The sequence below is a fragment of the Aquarana catesbeiana genome, linkage group LG09 (genome assembly GCF_042186555.1).
Source record: "Aquarana catesbeiana isolate 2022-GZ linkage group LG09, ASM4218655v1, whole genome shotgun sequence".
NCBI classification, from domain to species: domain Eukaryota; kingdom Metazoa; phylum Chordata; class Amphibia; order Anura; family Ranidae; genus Aquarana; species Aquarana catesbeiana.
In genome coordinates this window covers 30308662-30326625 of record NC_133332.1, presented here as the reverse complement: position 1 = coordinate 30326625, position 17964 = coordinate 30308662, and the positions used below count along the sequence as shown (strand labels likewise).

At 44.3% G+C, this 17964-nt stretch overlaps 1 protein-coding gene and 1 pseudogene across 7 annotated transcripts in view; both read left to right on the top strand.

Moving 5' to 3' along the window:
- The window catches only part of SYNGAP1 (synaptic Ras GTPase activating protein 1), a 487176-nt gene that overhangs the window by 29384 nt on the left and 439828 nt on the right, over positions 1-17964 (top strand). The window lies entirely within an intron of this gene.
- Positions 5473-5591, top strand: LOC141109161 (5S ribosomal RNA; annotated as a pseudogene).

The following is a 17964-nucleotide window of genomic DNA, read 5'->3' as shown; positions in this document are numbered from 1 at the left end:
AGGCGGACTTTGCGGCATTAAGGGGCCATGTATTGTAAAATCTTGGATGAGAACCTCCTTCCCTCAGCCAGAACACTGAAGATGGGTTGTGGATGGGTATTCCAGCATGACAATGACTTAAAACACACGGCCAAGGCAACAAAAAAGTGGCACAAAAAGAAGCACATTAAGGTCCTAGAGTGGCCTAGCCATCCGATAGAAAATATGTGGAGGGATCTGAAGGTTCGAGTTACCAAACGTCAGCCTCAAAACCTTAATACCTTGGAGAGGATCTGCAAAGAGGAGAGGGACAAAATCCCTCCTGAGATGTGTGCAAACCTGGGGACCAACTACAAGAAATGTCTGACCTCTGTGATTGCCAACAAGGGTTTTGCCAACAAGTACTGTCATGTTTTGCGGAGGGGTCAAATACTTATTTCACTCATTAAAATGCAAATCAGTTTATAACTTTTTTGAAATGCATTTTTCTGGATATTTTTGTTCTTCTGTCTCTCACTGTTAAAATAAACCTACCATTAAAATTATGGACTGATCATTTCTTTGTCAGTGGGCAAACGTACAAAATCAACAGGGGATCAAATACTTTTTTCCCCTCACTGTAGTTCTTCATTAAAGGGGTTGTAAAGGTAAAAATTTTTTCACCTTAATGCATTCTATGCATTAAGGTGAAAAAACTTTTGACAGTACCGCCGCCCCCAGCCCCCCCGTTTTACTTACCTGACGCCTCGAATCTTCGCTGCTCGTCCTCGTCATCTTCATTGCAGCTCAGCCTGGTCGCTGATTGGCTGCAGTGGATGGATTGAAAGCAGCGCAGCCATTGGCTCACGCTGCTGTCAATCACATCCGATGACGCGGCGCGCCGGGGGGCGGGGCCGAGTGATACAGCGAGCGGCTATAGCCGCCGGCTGTATCACGGGAGCGCGCCCGCAAGCACTCACCACCATGCGAGGGAGCTCGCATTAAGGTGGTAAATGCAGAACGAGCTGCACAGTGAAGGTAAGTATAACATGTTTGTTATTTAAAAAAAAAAAAAAAAAATACCTTTACAACCCCTTTAAGGACTAGGTTGCGATATTCATATATATTTTTTAGGGGGTAGATAGATTTTAAATATCTCACTAAACATAAAACACCAAGAAAATGTTTGCTTGTATTACTGCATGGAGATATATCAGTGTTATAGGAGATTTATAATCCCTTTTAAACTGTCCAGGGGCAGAGAAAAATATTTTTACTCAATATGTTTGTGTCTGCACACACAAATCCTGGCGTTATTGTGCGCTCGGAAAGCACAGGTGCAGCGTCCAGCCCCTCTGCCAGCGGGCTGTCAAAATCTATGACAAGCTGGAATACACAGCGGCTGGATGCTGTACCGAGTGGTACTCGTGTTTAGGGATGCATGCCCAGAATGCAGATTTCCTGCAGTGCGTTGACATGCAGTAACGTGCGTTGAGCTGTATGAAAAAGCAGACGTGCTGTAATTTTACACAGTGTGCACCACTGCTCATGTAAGGTGTGATTAGGTCACACAGAAATCAATCGCTTTTTTTTGTTCCTTTGAGTTGATTGATGCTGATCAACGTAGCTGAATGCACTTGGTGTGAATGAGCCCATAATAATAAAAATCAGATGTGTAGTGAAGTAAAAGTACCTCTGTCAGTGGTTCCATGTATGGGTACCTCCAGGGATGGGTATGGAGGTATGGGTACCTCCAGGTGTGAGGACCTCAGGTCCATTCTTGGATTTACTGTCAAATCAGCTCTTAATCCCCAAGGGCCCTGGTATGCACAATTTTGACCATATTTTTTGAGGTCAAATGCCTGGACCCCCTTCAGTCTACCTAAGTCTCAGTAAAAGCCCATCACTGATAGAGGTGGCCTCATTGGCCAACATTGAGACCTGAGAAGCTGAAGGGGGCAGTTCAGGTTATCATTCAGGAAAATGCCGTTGATATTTACATACCAAGGCTCACAGTGATTCAATATAACCTAGTAAATTTCCAGTTTTGTAAAAATTGGCATATCCTATAAAACCAAGACACAAGACATGCTGTTAATTTCAAGAGTTCCTCCCAGGATGGTCATGCATAGGCTCCAATCCATGGCTGGAGGTTAATAATTCCTAACTCTTAGAAGCAGCGTCTGATGGTTAAGAGTTGTACTCTGTCAGCATTATGTCTAGGAGTTGGGCAATGAAGGCATTCTCTTGTTTGAGCTTTGTCATGGAGGTGTTCTCTTACTTGAGTTTTGGCCATAGAGGACTTCTCTTGTTTGAGCTTTGGCCATGGTGGCTTTCTCTTGTTTGAGCTTTGGCCATGGTGGCCTTCTTTTGTATGAGCTTTGGCCATGGAGGCCTTCTCTTGTTTGAGCTTTGGGCAATGGAGGCCTTCTCTTGTTTGAGCTTTGGCCATGGTGGCCTTCTCTTGTTTGAGCTTTGGCCATGGTGGCCTTCTCTTGTTTGAGCTTTGGCAATGGAGGCCTTCTTTTGTTTGAGATTTGGCCATACTGGCCTTCTCTTGTTTGAGCTTTGGCCATGGAGGCCTTCACTTGTTTGAGCTTTGGCTATGGTGGCCTTCTCATGTTTGAGCTTTGGCCATGCAGGCCTTCTCTTGTTTGACCTTTTATTTTCGTTTTGAACAGAGCAAGGAAGGGTATAACCTCTGACTGTTTTTTTTATTGCTGTATATGACTAAGCTGGGGATATTTTCCCTCACTGTGTGTCTCAGTGACACCCTTGTGGCAGCAGGACACAAAATGAGAGGAACAGGGTCACCAGAACAAGAAGGTACACGGGGCAAGATTGCAACCCTTCTGCACACTATCCAAAACAAGAAGAGATGCCTTAGCCATTTTAAATCTGACCAGCCAACTGTCGGCTGTCAGATAGAAGCAATCGGGTGGCTGTACAGGGCCCCCTGGTACTGAGATCCCTGATGCCTCATTAAAGAGAACCTGTTATAGCACAATATTATCACATAGGGGACCTTTGGTTCACTATGTGGTAGAAATAAAGTGAAAAATAAGGGTAAAAAATTAACATTAGCCAAGCACTTAAAGTGGTTGTAAAGGCACAAGGTTTTTATACCTTCATGCATTCTAACCTTCTGTGTGCAGCAGCCCCCCTAATACTTACCTGAGCCCCATCTTGTTCCAGCAATGTCCACGAGAGCCTTGCCTCTCCGGCGAATTGCACTTTTGATTGGCCATTGGCAGCACGGGAAACCACTGGCTTTCGCTGCTATCAATCACATCCAGTGAGCCAATCAGGAGATGGGATGGGGCCAAGTCACGGCTGTGTGTGTGAATTGACACAAAGAGCAGTGGCTCGACTCGGGTGCCCATATAGCAAGCTGCTTGTTGCGTGGCACCCAACAGGAGGGAGGAGCCAGGAGTGCTGGCATGGGCCCCTGAGAAAAGGAGGATCCAGGCTGCTGTGTGCAAAACCACTGCACAGAGCAGGTAAGTATAACATGTCTATTATTTTAATGAAAAAAAAAATTAGAGCTTTACAATCACTTCAAATCCCCCCCCCCCACTACCACCACTAAAAAAAAAACTTAGCCTGCCCCATCCACATATGAAAGTAAACACACATGGGGGAGCGCCACGTACAAAAATATTGATTGGGCTATACATGTTAAGCTGCCCATAGATGGATCGATCCATCTATGGGCAAGGTGGTTGTACTGAAGTCGAGCCATCGATCGTACAACCAGCCTGTCAGAATTATTTTTTTTTCAATCTGACAATTGTGTTCTGCCGGCAAGGAAGGCTCCCTATGCTCCCCGCTGGCAGAACACAATAGCGATGAGGGACGGATTCTCCCATCAACACTAAATGTTGGTGGAAGGAAAGAAAATTGCATAATCTGTGGGCTGCTTAACATATTGCCACGTATGGCAGTGCAAGAGGAATAATTCTAGGGCCATCATTCATGGGTAACTCCAAACTGGTGACTTGTGGTGGTTTTTAAAGTGTCACCTATGGAGAATTTTGTGTTGCAATGAATTTTATTGAATTTTTAATAAAACAATTAAATAACATTGACTACAATGTAAGTTTAAAAACAACAGATCAGATTATAGCAAAGGAGCAAGACACCATATTAAAAAATGGAAAGGGTATGTAAGCATAAGGTTATTGGAAATTTTATAAGAGTTTATATAAGGGTATATATTACTTGTCCGGATGTAAATATATGGATATAGTGGTGTGAGATAGGTGAGCCCATAAGGAGTCTTTTGTCTGTCAGTCAAGATATGACAGTCTACAGAAGGAGGGTTTTGGAAGATATTTAACAAGCAATGTCAAGTGATTAAAATAATGTGAGCAACAGAAATAGAAAAAGATGAGGCAAGATGAAAGAGCAGGAGAATCAAGGTGGACGAAGAGGGAGAAATATGGTGACTTTTGGATTCCAAAGTTTGTTTTTTCACGCACGCAACTTTCAGGCTTGAGATGTTGGCAAAACCTCATCTTTTTTATTTTATGAAGAATTGGGATAATTTGTTGTATTTGTGTGGCCTAAAATGAACTTCAGTGAATTTTCTTATTGTACATCACGGGACACAGAGCCATAGTAGTTACTATGTGGGTTATAGGCCACCTTCAGGTGATGGACACTGGCACACCCTAAGACAGGAAGTCTACTCCCTATATAACCCCTCCCACTACTGAGAGTACCTCAGTTTTTTTTGCCAGTGTCTAAGGTGTAAGAGCAGAGGTTGGGGTTTGGTTCAAACCTTTTTTTTCCAAAACCAAATGGATATTCTGGATCTCAAAAATCAAAATTCATTTCCTGAATATAACCACTCTTTTTTCGCATGGAGTCAATCCAATCAGTTATTTCCATCCTACAAGGAGGAGAACTTCTTGCGTCAATCGACATCAAAGATGCATACCTCCATCTGCCTATTTCCTCGCTCACTAGAAATATCTACTTTTCAAGTTGGAAAATCTTCATTTTCAGTGTGTAGCTCTGCTTTTCGGTCTAGCTACTGCACCTTGAGTGTTTACAAAGGTTCTGGCCCCTCTTCTAGCCAGATTAAGGGCCCAAACGATTATGGTTTACCTAGACGATCTGTTCTTGATAGACCAGTCGGTAGCCCGCTTAGACCAAAGTACGGTCACCACATTCAACTACCTAGATTATCTAGGTCGGATTCTCAACCTAGAAGAAATCTTCTTTAAAACCATGCAGAAGGCTAAAATACTTGGGTCTGATCATAGATACACCCAGAAAAGGGTATTCTTGCCCCAGGCAAAGATCAGCGCCATAAAAGGAACTGATTCAGGTGGTCGAAGCAAGATGAATTCTTCTATTCAGCTTTGCATGAGGTTGTTGAGAAAGATGGTGTCTTCATTCAAGGCCGTTCCTTATGTTCAGTTTCATTCGAGACTGCTGCAAAACAGTATCCTATCGGCTTGGAACAAAGGGCTCAAGCTCTAGATTCCCAATGTGTCTGACTCCAAAACCTACGGCCACATCACCCTGAAAGCGCCCGATCTCGTCGGATCTTGGAGGCTAAGCAGGGTCAGTCCTGGTTAGTGCCTGGATGGGAGACCGCCTGGAAATACCAGGTGCTGTAGGCTGGGTGCGCCAGAGCCTCAGTTTATGGTTAATAACCAAAAGTCCGCAAAGGGGAAAATCCTTCCTTCAGTTACCTGGGAAGTGGTAACAACATATGCCAACCTTTTTTTTTTTTGGGTGGTTGGGGAGCAGTCCTGGAAGAGGCAACTGTCCAAGAGAAGTGGCCCAGATCAGAAATGGCCTTGCCCGTTAACATTCTAGAAATTCAGGCAGAGCACTTGGTCTTGAGGGCCTGAATGTTCAGTTTACGAAATTGTCCTGCCAGGATTCAATCCAACAATGCCACAGCAATGGCCTATATTAATCACCAAAGGGGCACAAGAAGTTGTGCGGCCCAGAGAATGTGAATCGTATCCTATCTTGGGCAGAAAACAATGTACTTTGCCTATCGGCAGTCTTCCTTCTAGGAATAGAAAATTGGCAGGCGGACTACTTGAGTCACCAGTAGTTATTCCCGGGAGAATGGTTCCTTCACCCCGATATCTTCATGTCAATATGTCAAAGATGGGGAATCCCAGACGTAGATCTGTTTGCGTCCAGGTTTAACAAAGAAATCAACAACTTTGTGTCAGGAAAAAAGGACCCGTTAGCATGCGGAACAGATGCCTTGGTATTCCCGTGGAATCGGTTCTCAGTGATTTATGCATTTCTTCCTATTCTGCCTGCGTCCTCGACTTCTTTGCAGGATCAAGCAGGAAGGGAAGTCGGTGATTCTTGTGGCCCCCAGCGTGGTCCAGGAAATCTCGGTATGCAGATCGTAAAGATGGCGGTAGGGAACCCATGGACCCTACCGCCGCTGCCTGACCTTCTCTCGCAAGGTCCGGTATTCCATCCTACTTTACAAACGCTAAATTTAACAGTTTGGCTATTGAGACCCACATTCTGGAGAAGCGTGGGCTGTCAGGTTCAGTGGAGTCTACTCTAGTTAATGCAAGGAACCCGGCCTCCAGAGTCATATATTATAGAGTCTGGAAGGCATATGTCTCCTGGTGTGAATCCAGGGGTTGGCACCCCAGGAAATATATCATAGGTAGAATCCTTGACTTTCTACAGATGGGATTAGAAATAAAGCTGGTCTTGAGTACTATCAAGGACCAGGTTTCAGCCTTATCGGTATTTTTTCAGCGACCACTTGCTTCACACTTTTTGGTTCGTAGCTTTATTCAGGGGGTAACGCGGCTTACAACCTCCACTTAAGTCACCCCTGAACCCTTGGGACTTGAATTTAGTCCTGTCAGCATTACAGAAACAGCCTTTTGAGCCAATACAACATATTCTCTTGATCCTTTTTGACAAGGAAACTAGTTTTGCTGGTAGCCATATCTTCTGCAAGAATGGTATCAGATTTGGCTGCTCTTTCTTGTAAAGAGCCATATTTAATTATTCACAGGGATAAGGTTGTATTGTGTCCTCATCCTAATTTTCTACCTAGGGTAGTCTCAGGTTTTCATTTAAACCAGGATATTGTTCTACCTTCATTTTTCCCAGAACCCCGTTCTGCAGAAGAAAAGTCACTACATTCTCTTGATGTGGTAAGAACGACTGTTCAGATTCGAAAAACTGATGTTTTGTTTGTGTTGCCTTAAGGTCCTAAAAGAGGACAGGCAGCATCCAAATCTACTATTTCTAAATGGATTCGACAAGTGATTGTTCAAGCTTATGGTTTAAGAAGGAAATTTCCACCTTTTCATATTAAAGCACACCCCACTAGGGCTGTTAGTGCTTCGTGGGGGGTGCATCACCAAGCTTCCATGGTTCAAATCTGCAAGGCTTGGTCTTCAGTCCATACATTTACCAAATTTTGGTCTTCAGTCCATACATTTACCAGATTTTATCAGGTGAATGTAAAAAGGCATGAGGATATCGCCTTTGGGTGTAGTGTGCTGCAGGCAGCAGTATAACTCCTCTAGTTTCTTGTTGCCCTAATTCTGTTGTGTCTCCCTCCCCTCAGTTGGCATTGCTATGGGACATCCCACATAGCAACTAGTAACTACTATGGCTCTGTGTCCCATGATGTACTTCAAAGAAAAGGATTTTACAGGTAAGCTGTCATAAGAATCCTATACGATAAGAAAATAGGATTTTTATAACAGCTTACTTGTAAAATCCTTTTCTTTGAAGTACATCACGGGACACAGAGGTCCCGCCCCTCTTTCTAGTATACATGTGTATTGCTTTGCTATAAAAACTGAGATACTCCCAGTAGTGGGAGGGGTTATATAGGGAGTGGACTTCCTGTCTTAGGATGTGCCAGTGTCCATCACCTGAAGGTGTCCTATAACCCACATAGTAACTACTATGGCTCTGTGTCCTGTGATGTACTTCAAAGAAAAGGATTTTACAGGTAAGCTGTTATAAAAATCCTATTTTTTATTGAAGATTTGTGTTAATATCGTGTGACATAAACATTTGGAACTACCACCATTTTATTTTCCAGGGCATCTGCTTTCAGAAATTATATAATATTTGGGGTGTTTTAAAGTGTTCGTTAACCCACAGAGTACAATTTACATTATCCTCTTGGTTGATGAATCTAATGTCCCCCTGTAACTGTGCTTTATAAAAAATGCAGCTATATACCTTGTTTACAGAGCGCAGATCGGCGATCACGTGACTCTCCATCTCTCTCCTCTCTCGCATGACAGCTGCAGTGGGTGGGGCCGAGGATCCCCCACTGACGTCAGCCAGGAGGGGAGGAGGAGAGAGGTGGCCCCACCCACTGCAGCTGTCATGCGAGAGAAGAGAGAGACGGCGGGTCACGTGATCGCCGATCTGCGCGGCTGCAAGGTATATAGCTGCATTTTTTATGAAGCACAGTCACAGGGGGACATTAGATTCATCAACCAAGAGGCTAATTGTAAATTGTACCCTCATTTGAGCAGCAGAAGGGGAGCTCACAGACAGGGAGGGGAGGGGGAGGGGAGAGGAGGACAGAGGAGAGAACGGATGACGGAGGCACGTAAACTGACCCCAGTGTCAGGGCTCAGCAGCCATGATGAACCGTGGTCAGTTTACAGAGGCGAGGGAGGAAACTGGCAGGATCAGCCAGGTTTTTTAGGTGTTACAGGGGTCAAATGACACAGCACAAGCACTGTGTCATATAAGATGCTTTAAAGGAACAGGGTCTTTATTATTTTCTTTTTGGGTTAACAAACGCTTTAACTAATTTTCAGGCCTAAAATTATATATTTTTTAATGTGTGCTTAAAAAAAACACAAAAATCGTCTCTTGCATCGAAAGGGCTAAAGCACATTTCCAATTAGCCTGCTTCCAGATGCCATTTTTCTAAAAATAAATACAAATTTATCCTCTTTCCAACCATGGAAGAAGTTTGGACAGGGTTACCCTAACTTCTTTTTTTTTATTTTTTTACTTTACTTCTGTTCATGCCGTTATTTGTTCAAATTTTAATATATTTCCCCCATCCAGAATAAAAATATGAACAGGGCCTGCTGTGTTGAGAAGAGAAATACTGTAACAGCAATATTTTGTATATTTAGATGACTTCAGTGATGATGAATGATGGTGGTGGGGGACGGTTTCATCACATATTCAACTCAATTTGTGATGTATGTTTTGAAATGTCCCTGTAACCTACTGTATGTGGGCCAAACGATACGTACTTTACATACCAGAGTAGGGGAACATCATAGGTCTATTATAAAAGGAAAAGGTGAATATAGTATATCGTGCCATTTCTCTACTTTCCATGAGAAGAATTACAAAGTTTTGACAGTACTAGCTATTGAGCATATACCGAAGGGGTCTCTCACAGACCACAAAAGATTCATGTTGCTGTGTAAGAGAGAAACCATGTGCAATGCTTCAGGCAGTGAACTATGTTGGGTTGTGTGGATCACAGCTTCGGAAGTCTATGAATACTGTATTCTTAACAGTTAACTTTAACCTTATCAGGTTTAAGCTATCAGGTAGGAAGTCTCAGATAAGGTTGGAAATACAATTGGTTTTATTTAGAGTGGTAATACACATCCACGACAGGGAGCTTCAGAGGCAACTTAAGCCTTGTAGCACTACACAGGAATAAAGTTTATAGGAAATGTAAAGATACTTGCAGTGAGTGGATTCCTGGAGATGGGGTCACCCAGTAGCTTCTTGAGAGATGTACTGGTCTCCTATGTGTAAAGGAACAGGTAAGGTTTTCTTCGGGCAAAGTAAGTAGACTGTGGGTAGGGCAGAGGAGAGTCTCTGACTACTAGAGAGGAAGGGGCTCTGTCCGGCCCAACAAGTGGAAGTTGGAGGGGCTCTGTCTGGCCCCAAAGTGAGGTGGAAGACAGGGCTCTATCCGGCCCAAAAGTGAGATGATAGTCGGGGCTCTGCCTTACCCAAAAGAGAGATGGTAGTCGGGGCTCTGTCCGGCCCAAAAGAGAGATGATAGTCGGGGCTCTGACTGGCCCAATAGAGAGAGATGACGGCAGTCTTCTGTTGGAGATCTTTACCTGGCATCAGGTTCTTAGCACGAACGTCAAGCAAATGACGTCGGCTGTTTAAATAGGGACAAGAGGAGGAGCCGGGTGATGTCGTTGTGACGTCATCAATCTGCGACTGAGTTTGTGGAGATATCAGAGCTCCCAGTGGAAAGATAAGAATATTGCAGGAGAAATGTCGGAGCCTCCAGTGGAGGGATAAGGACATTACACCATGTGGATTTTTAAACTAAATTCTCTTTCTCCTCATGGATTAAATGAGGATCTCGACATTCATACTGTTATGGAATGAGACTTTGATACATTTCTCCCGTTGAGTCATTATATGTGGTTGATAGCATTACATTACAGTATATACTGATCACCTTTAATCAATCACATAATTTTTTTTTGCCTGTTATTGTTGTATTAACGAAGGGGTTAATCCCCGAAACATGTACTCCGTCTGTGATTGAGTTCCGTCACCTTCCTCCTCCCTTGTGATCAGTGACCGTCTTGAGACCGTTCAGCGGCTGCAGCTGCTGACCTGTGCACGGTAGGGTTACCACCTCATCCCTTTAAACCCGAACACATATGAATTACACAGGTTCTGTGGCTGATTAAGGTGGTAATTAAACTCACTTGGTGCCCCTATCTGCATTAAATTAGCCTCAGAACCTGTGTAATTCATGTGTTGGTGTTTAAAGGAATGAGGTGGCAACCCTACATGGACTCAGCAGCCCTGCTCCTGCCGCCTTCTACCATCTGGACCTCACAGCTCCACACTGTCCCACCAAATTCCGGCACTAAGCGAGCTCTCCCGGGACTCCCTGTCCCCTTCCAGGAGCTCCGGGACGCGACATAGCCTATTTCCATCTGGCTCTGCCTGGAAAGTTTGGGAGCTGAGCATTCACACACTGAGAAAACCATCCCTCTCTCTCAGCTCTATGGCTTGAGACAACCATCCATCCCTTTCGGCTTTGCAGAGATCACACGGAAGCTGTGAGTCAGTGCTCATAGGGCACATGCCTTCCCCTTGGTTTTCTCATTTGGAATTTTTATACATTGTTTCTGGTACATGATTATTTTATTTGGAATTAAAGTCTTTTACCTTTACATCTATTTCTACCTCCTGTCATTCTATTGGAACTGTGCTCCTTTTAGTTTTTCTCATCTGGTCTTTTGAGTTTGGGAGCAGCGGCCGGAGAACAACAATATCATTATTCTTATTGCAGGTTTCCTTGGAAACATCCATGCGCCTGGCTCTCTTGTTTTTTCTACAGTTTCTGAGCCATAATCTGCTTGGTCTCCATTCTTGATCATTTTGTACTACACAGTTAGTGGAGGCTAGATGATAAACAGGGGAGGACTGCTGCTCGGGGTGCAGAGATTAAAATTAAAAAAGATGGAGCGCTAGAAACGCAGCTAGTGCGATATGGAAATAGTTCCAAGGTCCAGGTGTGCCAGTAGGCAAAGTTCATTTACTGCTGAGACCAGATCAGGGTTTAGGGGTTCTGGTCTGTATCAGTGTGGACAGCCAGCTGTAGAGAGCCAAAGTGACTCTGTGGATATGGGTGAGAAAGAGAGAGAGGAGGGGCGCCACTCTGAGTGAAGTATGTCTTTTAAAATTCAATGTTTAATAAAAGTAAGATCAATTCACATTTTGGTGAGATATAATGTGCATGGCATAAGTAGCTTGTGCTCCTTTTGTCCAGCTGGGCAGCTGTGGTGGTCAGCAGTTCCCGGTGGTTCCCAAGGCTCCGAGGCTTGAAGACGGTCACACAACAAGCACGTCAGTGGTGATGGACGAAAGGCGTGGTCGAGCTTGCATTCAGCGCATGCGTGCTCCTTCACCAGGCTGCTGCTCGGGGTAACTAGCCATAAGCCAGAGCCGTAAGTCTCTAACAGCCATAAAGAAATAATTCTGGACGGCTGCACTTCCAAAAATCCTTTTATTGAAGCTTCATATGACAAGTGGTTGACAGATGGAGCAGGGGACAAAGAGGTAGACGCGTTTCATGCAAATGTTAGCGCTTAGTCATTGCCAATGACTACCAATGACTAAGCGCTATTTCGGACATTCGGATGCATCTGAATGTCCGAAGAAAAAAATAACGAATTCCAACTAATACGAAAGAAATTATAGGAAAAATATCGACTGAATTCAACATGATTCGTTCATTCCTTAAAGGTCTAATGAAACAAAAGGTCAACTCAGAGTAAATCTTAGTGCTGGTTCACACAGGGGCGACCTGTCAGGCGACTTAGCCGCATGACAAGTCGCACTCCATGAATTGCAGTGGAACCATTCTAATAGGAGCAACTGAAGTCACTCCAACTTAGAAAAAGGCTCCTGTACTACTTTGGGGTGACTTCGGAGCAGCTTGCATTGACTTCTATACAGAAGTTTTGCAAGCCGTGCTGAAGTCGCGCTGTACGGGGCGGCTTCAGAGTCGGACGACTTTGAAGCCGCCCCGTGTGAACCGTCACAGTCTGATCAGCTGATTCATTTTGTGCTGGAGGTTGGATTACTGGCAAAGTACATTCCTGAGAACTGAGTGAGAAGGGTGTTGTATTGTATTTGAGCAGAGGAGAAGAGATATTGTCATTGTGTGTGTTAATAGATTCAATAAACAAACGACTTTCCAAACTACGAATCGTTATCACAAATATATAGTATACATACATAAATATTGAATCAAATTGATATACATACAAAACGAATCGATTCGGTATAACGTATATCGACACTCTACAGAAATAACGAATTATCCAAAAACGAATTAACGTAACATAACAAATATAACAGAACGAAATTATGTATTTTACGAATGAAAACTAAACTAAACGAAACAAAATTTTCCATTGTGCACAAGTCTAGGAACAAGCATTCAGCATGACAGTTCACAGTCAGAACTCCTAATATGTCTACTTGTTCCAAGTCAGGCACTTTTAGGGGAGTATTTATACAAAATGTGCACAGCAGTTCGCCCAGTGAAAGTGCATGTTCATTCACTCTGTGCAAATAGGGCGAAACAATAAATGTTATTAGGCTATTTCCCGTGCTGGACGAATGTTTTTTTTTCCATGCTTTATAACAAAAGATAACACATTTGGCCACTTGATGGTGCTAAGTATCATAGGAATTTCTTATGATGGCCACTAGATGGTGCTAAGTATCATAGGTATTTTCGTTGATTTACCACATTTGGCCATTGGGTGGTTATAAGCAGGGCTTTTTTTTGTCATGCTTATTGCTATCACTTGGGATGTTGTTCATCCCTTGTGATAGCAATAAATGTATAAAAAATGAAATAAAAAGAAAAGAGAGTGTAAGCGCCACCCATTCCCCTATGCTCACGTGCAAATTTGAACGCATACGCCGTTCCTGCACACATATGTAAACAGTGATCGCACCTCACATGAGGTATCGCTGCGAACGTCTGAGCGAGAGCAATAATTCTAGCAGCAGACCTCCCGTGTAACTCTAAACTTGTAACCTGGAAAGGCTTTTAGAGCGTTGCCGATGGAGAATTTTAAGTACCATAGTATGTCGTCATTCCACGGGCACTTGCAGTTTTAAAGTATGATATGTTGGGTATCTATTTACTCGGAGTAAGATAACCTTTAATATTCTAACAAACAATAGAGTATTATATTGTGTGTGTGTGCAGTAAAATTCATTAAAATGTAATTTTTCCAAAAACAATTGCGTTTGAAAAACCGCTGCGCAAATATCGTGTGACATAAAAAATTGCAATAACCAACATTCCCCCCCCCCCGGGCCTTTGCTTTCAGAAAACATATTGGGGTTAATTTACTAAAGGCAAATCCGCTGTGCACTGCAAGTGCACTTGGAAGTGCAGTCGCTGTAGATCGGAGGAGAGAATCTGAAATGAGGGGAAGCTCTGGTGATTTCTATCATCCAATCAGGTGCAAGGAAAAATGCTGTTTTTTATTTACCTTGCATGTCCCCCTCAGATCTACAGCGACTGCACTTCCACGTGCACTTGTAGGGCACAGTGGATTTGCCTTTAGTATATAAACCCCATTGCATAATGTTTTGGGTTCTAAGTAATTATTTAGAACATGTATATGAGAAGTGTCAGAATAGGCTTGGGAGGCCTATTGTGGCAGTGATCAGGGACCATATGACCGGTGTGTCGGTGATTAGTGACATTGTTAATGGGTGGCAGTGATAAGGGACAATATGAGTGGTGTGGGGGGTGATCAGGGACACTGGGGCTGGTGTGGTTATGATCATGAACATGGTGATCACAGACACTGTAACTGGCGTGGCGGTGATCACAGACACTGTAACTGGCGTGGCGGTGATCACAGACACTGTAACTGGTGTGGCGGTGATCACAGACACTGTAACTGGCGTGGCGGTGATCACAGACACTGTAACTGGTGTGGCGGTGATCACAGACACTGTAACTAGCATGGCGGTGATCTCGGACATTGTAACTGGCGTGGTGGTAATCACAGACACTGTAACTGGCATGGCGGTGATCTCGGACATTGCAACTGGCGTGGCGGTGATCATGGGCACTGTAACTGGTGTGATGGTGATCTCGGACATTATAACTGGTGTGTTGATCACAGACACTGTAACTGGCGTGGCAGTGATCTCGGACATTGTAACTGGCTTGGCGGTGATCTCGGACATTGTAACTGGTGTGGCGGTGATCACAGACACTGTAACTGGCATGGCGGTGATCTCGGACATTGTAACTGGCGTGGCGGTGATCACAGACACTGTAACTGGCGTGGCGGTGATCTCGGACATTGTAACTGGCGTGGCGGTGATCTCGGACATTGTAACTGGCGTGGCGGTGATCTTGGACATTGTAACTGGCGTGGCGGTGATCTCGGACATTGTAACTGGCGTGGCGGTGATCTCGGACATTGTAACTGGCGTGGCGGTGATCTCGGACATTGTAACTGGTGTGGCGGTGATCTCTGACATTGTAACTGGCGTGGCGGTGATCTCGGACATTGGAACTGGCATGGCGGTGATCACAGACACTGTAACTGGCGTGGCGGAGATCTCGGACATTGTAACTGGCGTGGCGGTGATCTCGGACATTGTAACTGGCATGGCGGTGATCACAGACACTGTAACTGGCGTGGCGTGATCATGGGCACTGTAACTGGTGTGATGGTGATCACGGACACCGTAACTGGTGTGGCGGCAATCACAGACACTGTAACCGGTGTGGCGGAGATCATTGACATCGGGGGCACCCGTGCATACTTGTCCCTGAGCCGTCCTATCTGCGTCTACTGACACACAATTGACAACTACTATTGACAATTGATTGACAATTATCAATCTGCCCAGGGAGGAGGGATACAGCGGCAAGAGCATTGTATGCATTAAGGTGAAAGTGATTGTAAAGTCTTGCTTTCTTTTTTTACAAAAATAACAAACATGTTATACTTGCCTGCTCTGTGTAGTGGATTTGCACAGAGCAGCCCGGATCCTCCTCTTCTCAGGTCCCTCTTCTGTGATCCTGGCCCCTCCCTCCTATTGAGTGCCCCCACAGCAAGCAGCTTGCTATGGGGGCACGCGAGCCGAGCTGCAGCTCCCTGTGTTCATTCAGACACAGAGCTGTGGTTGGGTCCTCTCTCCTGATTGACTAACTAACTTTGACAGCAGCGGGAGCCAGTGGCGCCGCTGCTGTGTCTCAGCCAATCAGGAGGGAGAATCCCGTACAGCTGAGACACTCGTGGACAACGCTGGACAGAGAGGGGACTCAGGTAAGTATTAGGGGCGGCTGCTGCACACAGAAGGCTTTTTATCTTAATGCATAGAATGCATTAAGATAAAAACCTTCTGACTTTACAAACCCTTTAAAGCTTTAGCATCACTCTAAGCTTAAGGGCCGGTTCACACCATGCCGCACATGAATCCTGCCTGTGCGATTCACAGACGATTCTCTGTGGTGCGATTTCATCTCATTCATTTTGAATGGGCTAAAATCGCACCACAGAGCACCAAAAGTAGTGCACGGCAACCGGATCGCATGGTACTTTTGTACCATGCGTGATCCGGTGCAGGCAAACGCACTGCGTTTTGCGTCTTGCGTTTGGGGTGTTGTTTTCTTTGTACAGACACCTGCTGCAGATCGCAAATGGAGTGCGTTTTGCATGCGGTGTGAATGTGGTCATGGTGTAAACTGGCCCATTTAAGTGAACATGAAGAAAAAAGCTTTTTTTAAAGTTTTGATGTAGAAGGGATCAGCCAGAACCTCTGGTAGGTCTTTATTGCTGTATGTATCCTCATTGGCAGGATTCACTCTTTCTTTTTGGTGGCCATTGCCTCCAAGACAAAGATCAATGGGAAGTACTAAGCTTTTCACTTATCATCTGAACAGGAGGCCATGGGAAATCTCCTCAATGGGGCACAAGCAGCAAAAAAAAAAATTGACATGGGTTTTCTCCAGCTTCGACTAGCGGAATGCAGCCCCCTCCTGCTTTGTGGAGCCCTGTTTGGAGTTTCAATAAGGGTAGATTTAGACATGCATCTAAATATCCCTTGCCTCTGAAGCCCGATCCACCTCATTAATTATATCCTGATGGGTGGGGTGAAAAGCGAATACCCCAATCTGGTATCCTAGCCAACTAGCCACAAATCTTTGCAGGTGCTGGTCGGGGTTGAATACTGGCTCATCAGTATACTGGCACATCGAGGAGTTTAACAAAATGACGCCCATCCACAGTCTGCCTCGGCATATAATGAGCTTCTCTTAGTAAAAAATTGGCTCAGCTTGGTCCTACCCATGGGAGAACCCTCTCTAACATGTTTCGTCCAGTGGGGGCTTAATCGTTGAGGAAAATAAGACATCAGTTTAAAAAAGGTATACATTTCAAAAACTGTCAAATAAAGTTGTCTGAAAACCATTCTAGTTTGCCTTTAAGGAAACAGTGCTTGTCGGGAATGAGTTATTGGCTCACATGGGGTTTCATATTGGGAGACGATTGCCGTCTGAGTCTCTTTTCATCAGAGATCATCAAGGCTCACGTACACTTACTTGTATTTCACCAGAGGATAGAACGTACAGGAGGAAAAGCCTGTGCAGTTTTTCATGCTTTGATCTAAGCTCGATTCCCCTGTTGATAAGTGGAAAAGGCTCGTTGTAGGTTTTAAAAAAAAAAAAAACGAACTTGTATTAACCAATCTGGTAGCAGCTTTTATCATACGGATGGTGTTCATTTACTGCTGGTCATGGACTATATGGCCAAAAGTATTATGGTCAGCCCTCCAAATGATTGAGTTCAGGTGTCTCCAGTGAAGTGTCCTGTTAATTTCTTAGTATTCAGGCTGGGTTAGGGTTGCCACCTCTTCTTAAAGTCAAACCCGAACACTTTAGCGGTGCACATAATTTTTTTTTTTTTTATATAGTATAAACTATACATATATTTTGCAATTAAATAACATTTCTAAATTGATTAAAATTAATTGAATCTCTTTCAATTTAAATTTAATTAAATAAAATTAATCATTTCTAAATTAATCACAAGGGTCCCCCTTTACATCAGAGTCCACAGAGTTCCCTTACACTGTAAGGGGGGACTCTGCAGACTCTGATGTAAGGGAGAACTCTGGGGACTCTAACATAAGGAACTCTGTGGGAACCCTGAGAACTCTGATGTAGGGAGAGGACTTTGATGTAAGGAGGAACACTGTGGCCTCTGGTGTAAAGGGGAACTCTGATGTAAAGGGTGCTCTGAGAACTCTGATTTACCTTGGTGTACTCACTCAAAGACAGGAGAGAGAAGGAGGGAGACTTCAGTCACAGACAGGGATGGATGGTGAGCTCGCACACCCCTTGGCAGCCAGCACCTCTCATCCAGATGTATCTGAGGCTGCTGGACTTCAAATTTTCAGCCCCAGCTTTCCTTTTCTGAGGCAGCGGGCAGCGCCAGGGATTGGAGTGTGGGC